This window comes from Pogona vitticeps, chromosome 1 (assembly GCF_051106095.1).
Source record: "Pogona vitticeps strain Pit_001003342236 chromosome 1, PviZW2.1, whole genome shotgun sequence".
Taxonomy (NCBI): Eukaryota; Metazoa; Chordata; class Lepidosauria; order Squamata; family Agamidae; genus Pogona; species Pogona vitticeps.
In genome coordinates this window covers 276,434,374-276,443,742 of record NC_135783.1, presented here as the reverse complement: position 1 = coordinate 276,443,742, position 9,369 = coordinate 276,434,374, and the positions used below count along the sequence as shown (strand labels likewise).

The 9,369-nt window shown below is 48.1% G+C and overlaps 1 protein-coding gene across 2 annotated transcripts in view; it reads left to right on the top strand.

The window, feature by feature from the left end:
* The first annotated feature begins 2,430 nt into the window (after positions 1-2,430).
* GAS2 (growth arrest specific 2) overlaps positions 2,431-9,369 on the top strand; it is a 144,549-nt gene continuing 137,610 nt past the window's right edge. For both annotated transcript variants that reach the window (XM_072985875.2, XM_072985877.2), the window contains exon 1: positions 2,431-2,706. The gene's annotated coding sequence lies outside the window, so the exon portion shown is untranslated. The remainder of the gene's footprint in view (positions 2,707-9,369) is intronic.

Sequence of the window (9,369 nt, the reverse complement as noted above, 5' to 3'; positions counted from 1 at the left end):
GTCTATTAATGATGTAGGCTGCCTTGGGTCCTTTTTTATTGAGAAAGGTGGGATTAAAGCACTTTAAATAAATAAACGCCACCCTTTTAAGTGACTTCCAAGTAACCTGGTTTTCTGCGTGATCAGGGACTTGACTTTCCTGGAGATCCATCCATTTTAAGAGCAGGGTAGTTCTGCTGGATAGCTCAGTGGTAAGGCATCTCGCTGTGGAACCAGAAGTTGTGAGTTTGATTCCCCACTGTGCCTCCTTGACAGTTTTGCACGTTATACTCTTCCTGGCATTCTCTGCTATTCCTTCAGAATTTACACATTACTGCACACACACACACGCAAAAACCCACACACCTTTTCCTTGATTTTAATTTGGGAGTGACCGGGTGGTAGCCAAAGATGAGATGGTCATTTGAGCTTTTCACTATTAGCGGCTACCTCTTCCTGTATGTCATTGAGTGCCATTCCTGGGAGGTGGTTGATTTTGATGCCATTAGGACTGAAGTTTAGTTTACTTTCTGTTGTTGCTGGTTCAATGTTTTTATTGTTTGATTGTGCCACTTTGCTGATTCTGTACACCACCCAGAATCATATTGTGCACTAATGGGGTGGTGTATAAATGACAGAAATAAATAAATAAATAACTGGAGTTGGCTTCAGATATTCCGTAATGATTATTTAACTTTCACTGAGCGCTACTTCTACCGGTTTGGCATGGGCTGTACTATATACTGTGTGAGGCTGGCATACTCATGTGTAGGCCAAAGCTGTAATTCTCAGTGCTTGTGGTTCTATGCACCAAACTGGTTCCTGAGAGTTTCAAGAATATTGTTCTCTGCAGAGACCTTTTCTTTTGTGTTTCAGGAGTGATTCTTTATAGGAGAGCATACGATCCAAATTAGTACTTCAATGTTTGGGAACAAAACAATGATTGGGCTGGATGTCAGTACACTGCCCTGGCTCCCATTTTTACACCTACAGTCCTACATCAATGATCAGCCACTTCCTCAAGGCACCAAAATTTCATTTATGCTTAAAATCTTCTACTTGCTGTTCAGGCTGACAGCTTTCAGATGGTAGAACATCTTCTAACAGATGCTTCAGAAGAATTTGACACATATCAACTCAAACCTAGCCTTGCTAAGACTCAAACATGTGGCTTTCATCTGAAAAACAAGCAGGCATCTTAGAAACTTCAGTTTACCTGGGAGGGCATCCAACTGGATCCAAAATGGAATTTAATCTGTACGACCCTACAGGCAGCTTTACCTCTGTGAAGCAATTAGAAGAAGTTCATTTTGGTTGTCAGTGTGAATGAATAAGTGGGAGGCAAACAGACCTGACGCAGAGAAGATTTCAGGGAGCGGTTCTCCTCCTGTACGGACCTCACAGCTATTCACTTTACAGGACTAGTGTGTAGAAGAAATAACTAAGTTTTTGTTTACCCTGTTCATTAGTGGACAGAGAGGATCTTATTAGGATTGTTCATCTTGGCACCAAGATGTCTGGACACATAGGTACACTTATATGTTACTTTTCCTTGAGAAAACGTAAATCAGAGTCCATGGCTGTCTTCAGCCCTCCTGTATCTCCACAAGAGTCTTGTGAGGCCAAAGTAGGACAGGTGAGACTGAGGGAGAGTCAGGTTAGCCAGCAATTTCCATGGCTCAGTGGATACTTGAACCTGGGACTTGGATTGCCCAAGTCCAAAACAAACACGTTGCCCACCTGCACCACATGTTGTGCCATCAAGGAACACCTGACTTTTTATGGTGCTCCTCACAGAGTTTTCAGGGAATCTGACAGGTTCAAGGAGAGGCTGACTCTTGTCACCTCCTACTGAGTTTGAGCAGTGGTCTGAATCCCGGTCTGACACTCTGCCCACTTTACCAAACCTTCTCATACCACGCAAATGGATAAGGTGGATTAATGTGGCCTGAGCTTTTCCACACACATAGCAAATTTTGCTCTTGACGGTGAAAGGCTGCAATAAAGCACCCACAACCCTTTATTTTAGGCTTTCCCCCTAAGGAAGATATTTTGCCTTTGCCTTTGCATGAAGGGTTTTTTTCCCACCCCACAAGCCTTAAGGAGTGAAGCTAAAACTTCAGCCCCTTCTGGGTCCCAAAAAGCTGAAACATTTTCGCAGCTTATAATGAAGCCCTTCAATGTGTCCAAGAAATCACAGCCTGCATCTTTTTAAAAAGTCATCTCTCCCTCCCCTCCGCTCCCTAGATTCAGGGGGAGTATTGGAAGCCGGTTAAATCAGAGCTGGGTCATTTCCCCCCACACACACACACACTCCATCCCCCTACCTCCTAACAGAGAGCCCCTGCCAACAGTTTGTAATTCAATATCTCTGCCTTTCAAGAGTAAACCGGTGTCAATTGTGTTTGCCAGCGTCGTCGTCGGTCTCCCCTCCCGTCCCAAGTAAGCGTTAAACTTCCGTCCGGTCTATGCGGACTGATGAAATGTAGGAAATCTGTTTCTGGAGCGGGAGAAGAGGGGGGGGAACATCGCACACGCACACACACACACACACACAGGCGCGCACGCACACACACCAGGGTTTCCCAAAGAGAGCACCAAGTAGTACAGCGAGATCAGGAGTATGAAGAGCGGCAGTAGAGCCGCTGCTGCCGGGCTGCTCAGGCGGGGAGAGCAGGACGGGCCGCAGGAGAAGGGCGAGGAGCGTTGGGGCGCTGCGCGGAGAAAGTGAGTGCGGATGCGGAGCGAGAGGGAGAAGGAGGGAGGGAGGGACACAGGAGGGCGTGAAATGCTAGCGAGCTGCTAATGAATGGCCATCGCGGGGGGTGCCAAGCGACTCTGATGACATTAGCAAACAAGGGACAGGATCCCCCACCCACCCCTTCCTTTCCCGCCGCTGATGTAAACACGGGCTGCGTGAGCGGGGGCGTGCGCTCCTTTTCCTTTGTTCCGCGGTTGAAGGGAGGGTCGCGCCTTGGAAATGGGGAGCAGTTGTTCTCCCCTCGAGTCACCCTCCAACCCATCCGCACCGCCATCCGTCCACCTGGCTTTCCTTCTAGCGAGCGGGGACCCAAGCACGTGCCAGCGGAATGCAGAGGCGCAGCCGCCCCGGCTGGCTGGCTGGCTGGGGCGGGTTGGCAAAGTTTGGAGCCCCGCGCGCAAGCCGGCGTCTGGGCTTCGGTCTGGCTCCCGACCCGGGTTGGAGCCTCGTCCGCAGTGGCTTTCTGTCGGGGAGGAAAGTTGGAAAGGTTCCTGGAAGGGAGCAGAGGGCGCTGCGGGAAGGGAGACGCTTCAGGGCTCCTTCTCGGAGAAGCAGGGTTTCTGTCTGCAGGACCTGGGTCGGGTCCCGCCGCGTCAGGGCTTTTGCGCGTGTACTGGGGCTCTGAGTGCAGGCAGAGAAGGAAGCCCACCTCGACTCCCCAAGACTGAGGCTGACACAGGCCTTTTTCTTTATTGAGGCGGCCATCGGGATCCTCGCCCCCAGCCAAGCCGTGCCTTCTGCCCTTCCACGGGGCGTGTCAACGAGCATATGCTTGTTTTACAACTCCTGCGCGGAACTTGAATACCTGCGGTTTATATCATACCGTAGGTATTCAAGTTCGGCGCAAGAGTTGCAAATATATATCGGAAAACGGTGGCCCTCCAGCTGCTGTTGGACTCCATCTCCCGTGAGCCCCAGCCAAGAGTAAGGGAAGATGGGAGGTAGAGTCCGGCAACATCTTGAGGCCCCCAGTTCTCCCCCCCCCCTGTTCGGACCCGTTTTACCCACCCCTTGTACTCAATAGAACTGAAGGAGGGGGGCTGTAGGTTGGGCAGGTTATCAAGATTTCAGCCTTTTTTATTTTTATTTTATATATATATTGCTGTGGGTCCAGCGTGGTGAACGACCACAGATTTTTGGGCTCTCTTTGGACAACCTCATCGATCCACCACAGGCTGGAGATCAAAAACATTCATTCCCTAATGTATAGTCGGGACCTGGGCCAGGAATCCACTAACCAGCCCTTGACAGCGCCATCCTATGCACGCCTGCTCTGGAAAGTGGACGCCTGCCTAGGACGGCAGCCTCAGGTTGCGGACATACCGAAGGCTCGCCCTCTCTTCTTCTCCTCCCCGCCCCCCCCCCCGCCACACACGGCAGTCCTGCATCGCAGAGATGTACAATTCAGATTTAAGACTCGAGGTGGGTTGGCAGACAAAGCATAAACACACACACTCACACACGGAAGCCGAACAGACTCTCTGTATGAAATAGTCCCTTTCCCTACTTCATTGATTATGCTCGATGGGGTTGCGGGGGGGGGGGGAAGAGAAGATACTATGCTCATAGCTATGGTTGTGAGTTTGGTCTGGTCTTTTTTTGTTTGTTTGTTTGCATTGTTCTCTGAGAGCATCCGCAGCAAGTGTTTTTGGGGACGGGCGGCGATTTGGGGCTGGGGAGTTGCTAGAACTTGGAAACGTTCCTTTTCGGACTGGGAGTAACGTTTCCCAAACTTCTGGAAGTTCGGCGCAGTCTCTGTCTCTGTAGATCTTTCTCTGACTCGTGACCCAAACCGCCCGGACCGCGCGGCAGGCACCATCCTCCTCGTTACCTTCCTCTCTTCCCTCCCTCTCCGCTTTCCAGTTCCCTTGCGGAGGAGATAAGCTGCAGCCAAGAGAAGGAGACAGGCGCGCCGCGTTTTAAGGGGCGTTCGGAGGCGATCGAGTTACCGCCTGGCTTCTTCGGATGGCGCTCTCCCCCTTCCCAACCCCGGCCGGCAGAGGGATCGAAGCCCGCTCTCCCCGCGGGAATATTGGGGGGGGGAGGGGGGAGTTGGGGGGAAGGGGGGGAGGGATGCTTCCTCTTCTCTCTTTGCTGGTTTTTTTTTTTTTTTTTGGCCTTCCTTGAGTTTGGATCGCGGGTGACTGGGCGGAGGGTGCGCAGCGTTTCTCGTTCCCCCTCCCCTCCCTCCGTCGCATTGCAGGTTTTTCCCGTTTCCCGCCACCCCCGAGACAGGTCTGCCAGAAAGGCCGCCAGCCGAGAGACGGAGAGGGGGAGGGGGGACGTGCGGGTGGGGAGCTAGCAGGAGGCAGCGAGATGCCGGGTGGGGGGGGGGGTTGGGGGAGTCAAGAGAGCGATCGGGACCCTCCGCCCCTCTCCGGATCTCGGAGCAGGGCTGTTTCGCTGCCGAGGGGAGGCCGCGCCAAGCCTAACGGCTCGGCGGGGGCGGGGGGCGGCGGCGAGGGGCAGCGAGCTGGGCTTTAGTGAGAAATTAGCGGACACTTGGCGAGGCGCCCAGGAGACCATCGATCAGGACTAGAAAGCTGCGGCTTGGCTTTACCTGCAGCTCATCGGGCGAGAGATGGAGGCCAGAGGCGACCCGGCGGTGGGGAAAGTGGCCTGTTCCCTGCAAGGCGGGGGCGGGGGGGGGGCGGACAATCATATTTCGTAGTCTCATTAGGAAGTGACACAAGACACAAAAGGTTTGTTGCCAGGGGGAGATAGGAAGTGTCGGCACTGAATTTTGCAGGAGGTGCCAGGGAGTTTGAAATAGGTACACGGGCGTCCGGGTCCATTTTATGCGAATAGAGAAGGTTTTTAAACCACTAGTGGATCTCACCGTTGAACAACTCAGCCCTTTCCTGCAGCTGCCTCCCACTCTCATGTTACCTTCTGGATAGGGACGGGCAACTTCAAAGGGTCCATAGAACAATTTTCCAGCCGGTAGACCACCCCAGCTCCGAAAATGACCAAAAGGGGTGGAAATTTACAATACGTTGCTGGAACTCCAGTTTTGTTTTTATTTCAGTTTTTTTTTTGGGGGGGTACCCTCTTGTATTGTAAAACCAGAGCTCCTTAATGTCTCCAGGAGCAGCCTACCACCTAGGCGATACCTTTATTACAACACTACCGTCCAACAAACAGAAGCGAGCTTGGAATCCTGCAGGACTGTTCCTCCGACTGGGTATTACAGGAGGGACGGGGGGGGGGGGAGGGAGGGGAACAGAAGCAACCGAAAACGGCTCCAAAAATCATGGCCAAATGAACTGGCCAGGCTCTTCTTCAAGTTCCAAAATTGAGTCTGCAGTTAGCTCAAGGTAACAGGTTTCAGATTTCGCCCTAGACTTTCTATATGTCATTGGCTTTCCTAGTCTTGGTTGCCAGCTGGTTGTTACACCCATGCCTTTTTCCTCAAATTTTTTTCCATGGAGCTGGGCACTTCCACCAAATGTACCTAAAGCCTCCCAGGAAGCAGGCCCCAGACAGGGCGGCAGCAGAGGAAAGAAGGAGCCTGGATGGAGTAGGAGAAGTTCTGGTGCCCATGAAGGGATGTGGTTTTTTTTTGGGGGGGGGGAGTGGGACAAAGCAAAATGAAATGCCGACTATGGAAATGTTTGGTGTTTCTCTTTGCTTTGTGAAATCACAGTTCCCTGAACCACCCATGAAATTTTTTTTTTAAAAAAAAAAATCATGGTTCATTTCATGCCCATCTCTAGTAGGAACAAATTCCTGGGTTGACAGTCCTTTGTTTTTAACTAATTCCACCCCAGCCACTTGATAGCTTTTAGGGATCCATTAAAAATAAAATGCATGCTGAAAGTCTGCCCACTTGTGGGCTAGGTGACTCCCATACTTTTTTTTTTTTTTTGCTGGGCACATTGAGATACTGAAGAAATGTTGCGATATTCAAGATGTTTATGATGGAAGTTATGGCCAGTCACAAGACACCCATCTGCTTGTTTTTTTGAGCTGAAAGATTAAATAATTCAGACATTCACTCTGTTCAGAAAACACACCATAAATCATGTGAGGAACAAACTGTTCACCCACGTCACAATGGAAATGTAGATAAATACACGATATACCCTACACAGAAAACACACAGAGAAAAAAAATGCATACTCAGAAAACACAAAATAGCCATCCTTTGAAGAACAGATACAGAACCTAGACAGAGATGGTGATATAACAAAATTAGCTCACAGAAGAAATACATGAAGAAACACATCTTGTACAAAACATAAACACATATGCATATTTAGACAGTCACACACTCAGAAAAAGAACCAAGAACCCTACTCCACATAGTGCTCATCCATAGAATCAAAGACTGGGTACTCTTCCTCCCCTACACCCCAAAACACATAGGTACTCAATTTTGGTCTTCAATGGTTCTCCCAGCCTCTTGTACTTGTTTTCCACCACCACCACCACCCCACTTTCCAATTCCTGTGCTGACTTGTTCTTCACCCCACGTCTGGCCTCATCCCAACCACCCTGCCCTACCCAACTATTATACTAGTTTTCCTTCATTTTTCATATTCCCCATCCTGGAACTCTGACCTCCACCCCATTTACCTAGTACTAGTTACAAAGGCAGCCATGATCTGAACTGGACAGATGCTCCCTCCACCCCCAATTTGAGGTGCTCCTCTGCTCAGATTTCAAGTGCCCCTTGCTGCTCTCAACAAGAAGAGGAAATGTGTGAGAAATCTCCCCAACAGAACAAGTAACGAGAAGGGCCTGATGGAGCCCCACTCACTCCTAAGCACTTGTACATTGTAGCATTGGAGAATATACATCTAAGTATTCTTGGCCTTTAAGGCTGCCTGCAATCCTTTGCTCATTTCTCTGGCAGTAAGCCTCTCTGACCCTTCAATGGGCCTTACTTATGAGTAACCACGTATAGTGTTGCACTTCTAATTACCAGCTGCAAAAAAAGATAAATATATTTGCTAATGTCATTTAGTGCTGGCTTCCAACCCACAAGACTAGCATAATAAGTCTTAAGCATCAAGTGCAGGCATGTGCCAGGTTCCTGTCCTGCTGTGTTTCGAGCACACCATGCACTTTGTATCAAATATATTCATAACACAAAGGACAAAAGGCTGCTTGTGAATTGGAGTTTGCTTTATCAGAAGAGATCACATTTTGATGCAAGCCCTTAAAAATTCTAATTGATTAATGAGTTTCAGATGGCAGAGTCCCTCCTTTCTCCCCACTCCTCATTCCTTGTAACATGTACAGTGTGCTCCAAGCTAATCTGGGAGAGTTCCAAAACTCTGGGCTAAATTGGTTGTGGTATGGTTTATATGGATAATAAAACAACTAGAGGAAAAAAGAAGATTGCATTTCCTTGCAAAAATCTAATAGCGCTTGCTGCCTATGAGTGAGCTTATGGTTTATCTAGTTATTTCTTATTGTTTGTGGGGAAAAATAAGCATCAGAATTATTCATAATGTATAGTTAGAGTGAATATGCACTTTTCTTTTGTTTTATTTTCTGGAATAGCCTCAAACCAAATCTGAGCATAAGTTTGTTAATAAGGAAGGAGCAAAATGCTCATTTTTGTGGTGTGTTCACTGGTTCCCAATTGACTTCCAGCTAACCTCAACACAAATGACAACTAGGATAGGGCAACCTTTGCCCTGTCAGTTTCTATAAATTGTATGCTGTCAAGTTATTTCTGATTTATAGCAATTCTTTTTGGGTTTCTCTAAATCAAGGGTACTCAAAAGTAGTTTATTGTTCCCTTCTTCTGAGAGCATCCTGGGGCTCTGCAACTTGCACAAGGCACATAACCTGGTTTTTCTGGGATGAACAGTGGGGAACTGAACTCATAACCTCTGGTTCTGCAGCTAGATGACTAACTCATTAAGCTAGTGAGTTGTAACATGTATAGTGTGCATCCCTTCAATTGGCCGTGTTGACTGGATTTCTAGGAGTTGAAGTCCAAAACATCTGTAGGACCAAAAACAGCCTTTGCCACAGTGACTGAAAGCCCACGTTTATGCTCCACCTTGAATTTTAAGCTCAGCCTGGAATGCTCCTTGAAGTGTACTCTCCAGACATCAAATTAGATTCACAAAGAAGTACTGCTCCAAGAAGCTATCTCTCAACTTTACAACTTCCTTGACAACCTCCATATCCTGACATATATATCTTTCTGAAATTGAATAAGACATGCTCCTTGTTTTTGTTTTAAGCCATACTGTCTTGTTTTTAGCCAGGGACAGAAAGAAGAGGAGCATAATTGATATGCATTTTCAGTCCATGGAATGGGATGGACAAGATTACGTTTTTAAAAATAGAATGGAATAAATAAATATGAAGGGCGTTACATTTCTGATCCATGTTCTACTGATATGTTCAATGGACACCCCTTGTCAAGTTCAAATGTATGAAACTCAAACAAAGTTCTCAGAGCACTATACTGTACACTTCTTGGTAGTTTGAGTAAGGGTGCAACTACACTGTCGAATAAAAACAAGATCTGGTTCAGATTTTTATAAATTGATTTAACATCACTTGAGTTTTGTATCAGTGTACATGTTCATGGAATAACTTTATAAACTGCTCTTAAGGACACACCCCCCAGCCGCCTAGAGTGGTCAAAGCCGCCTAGAGTG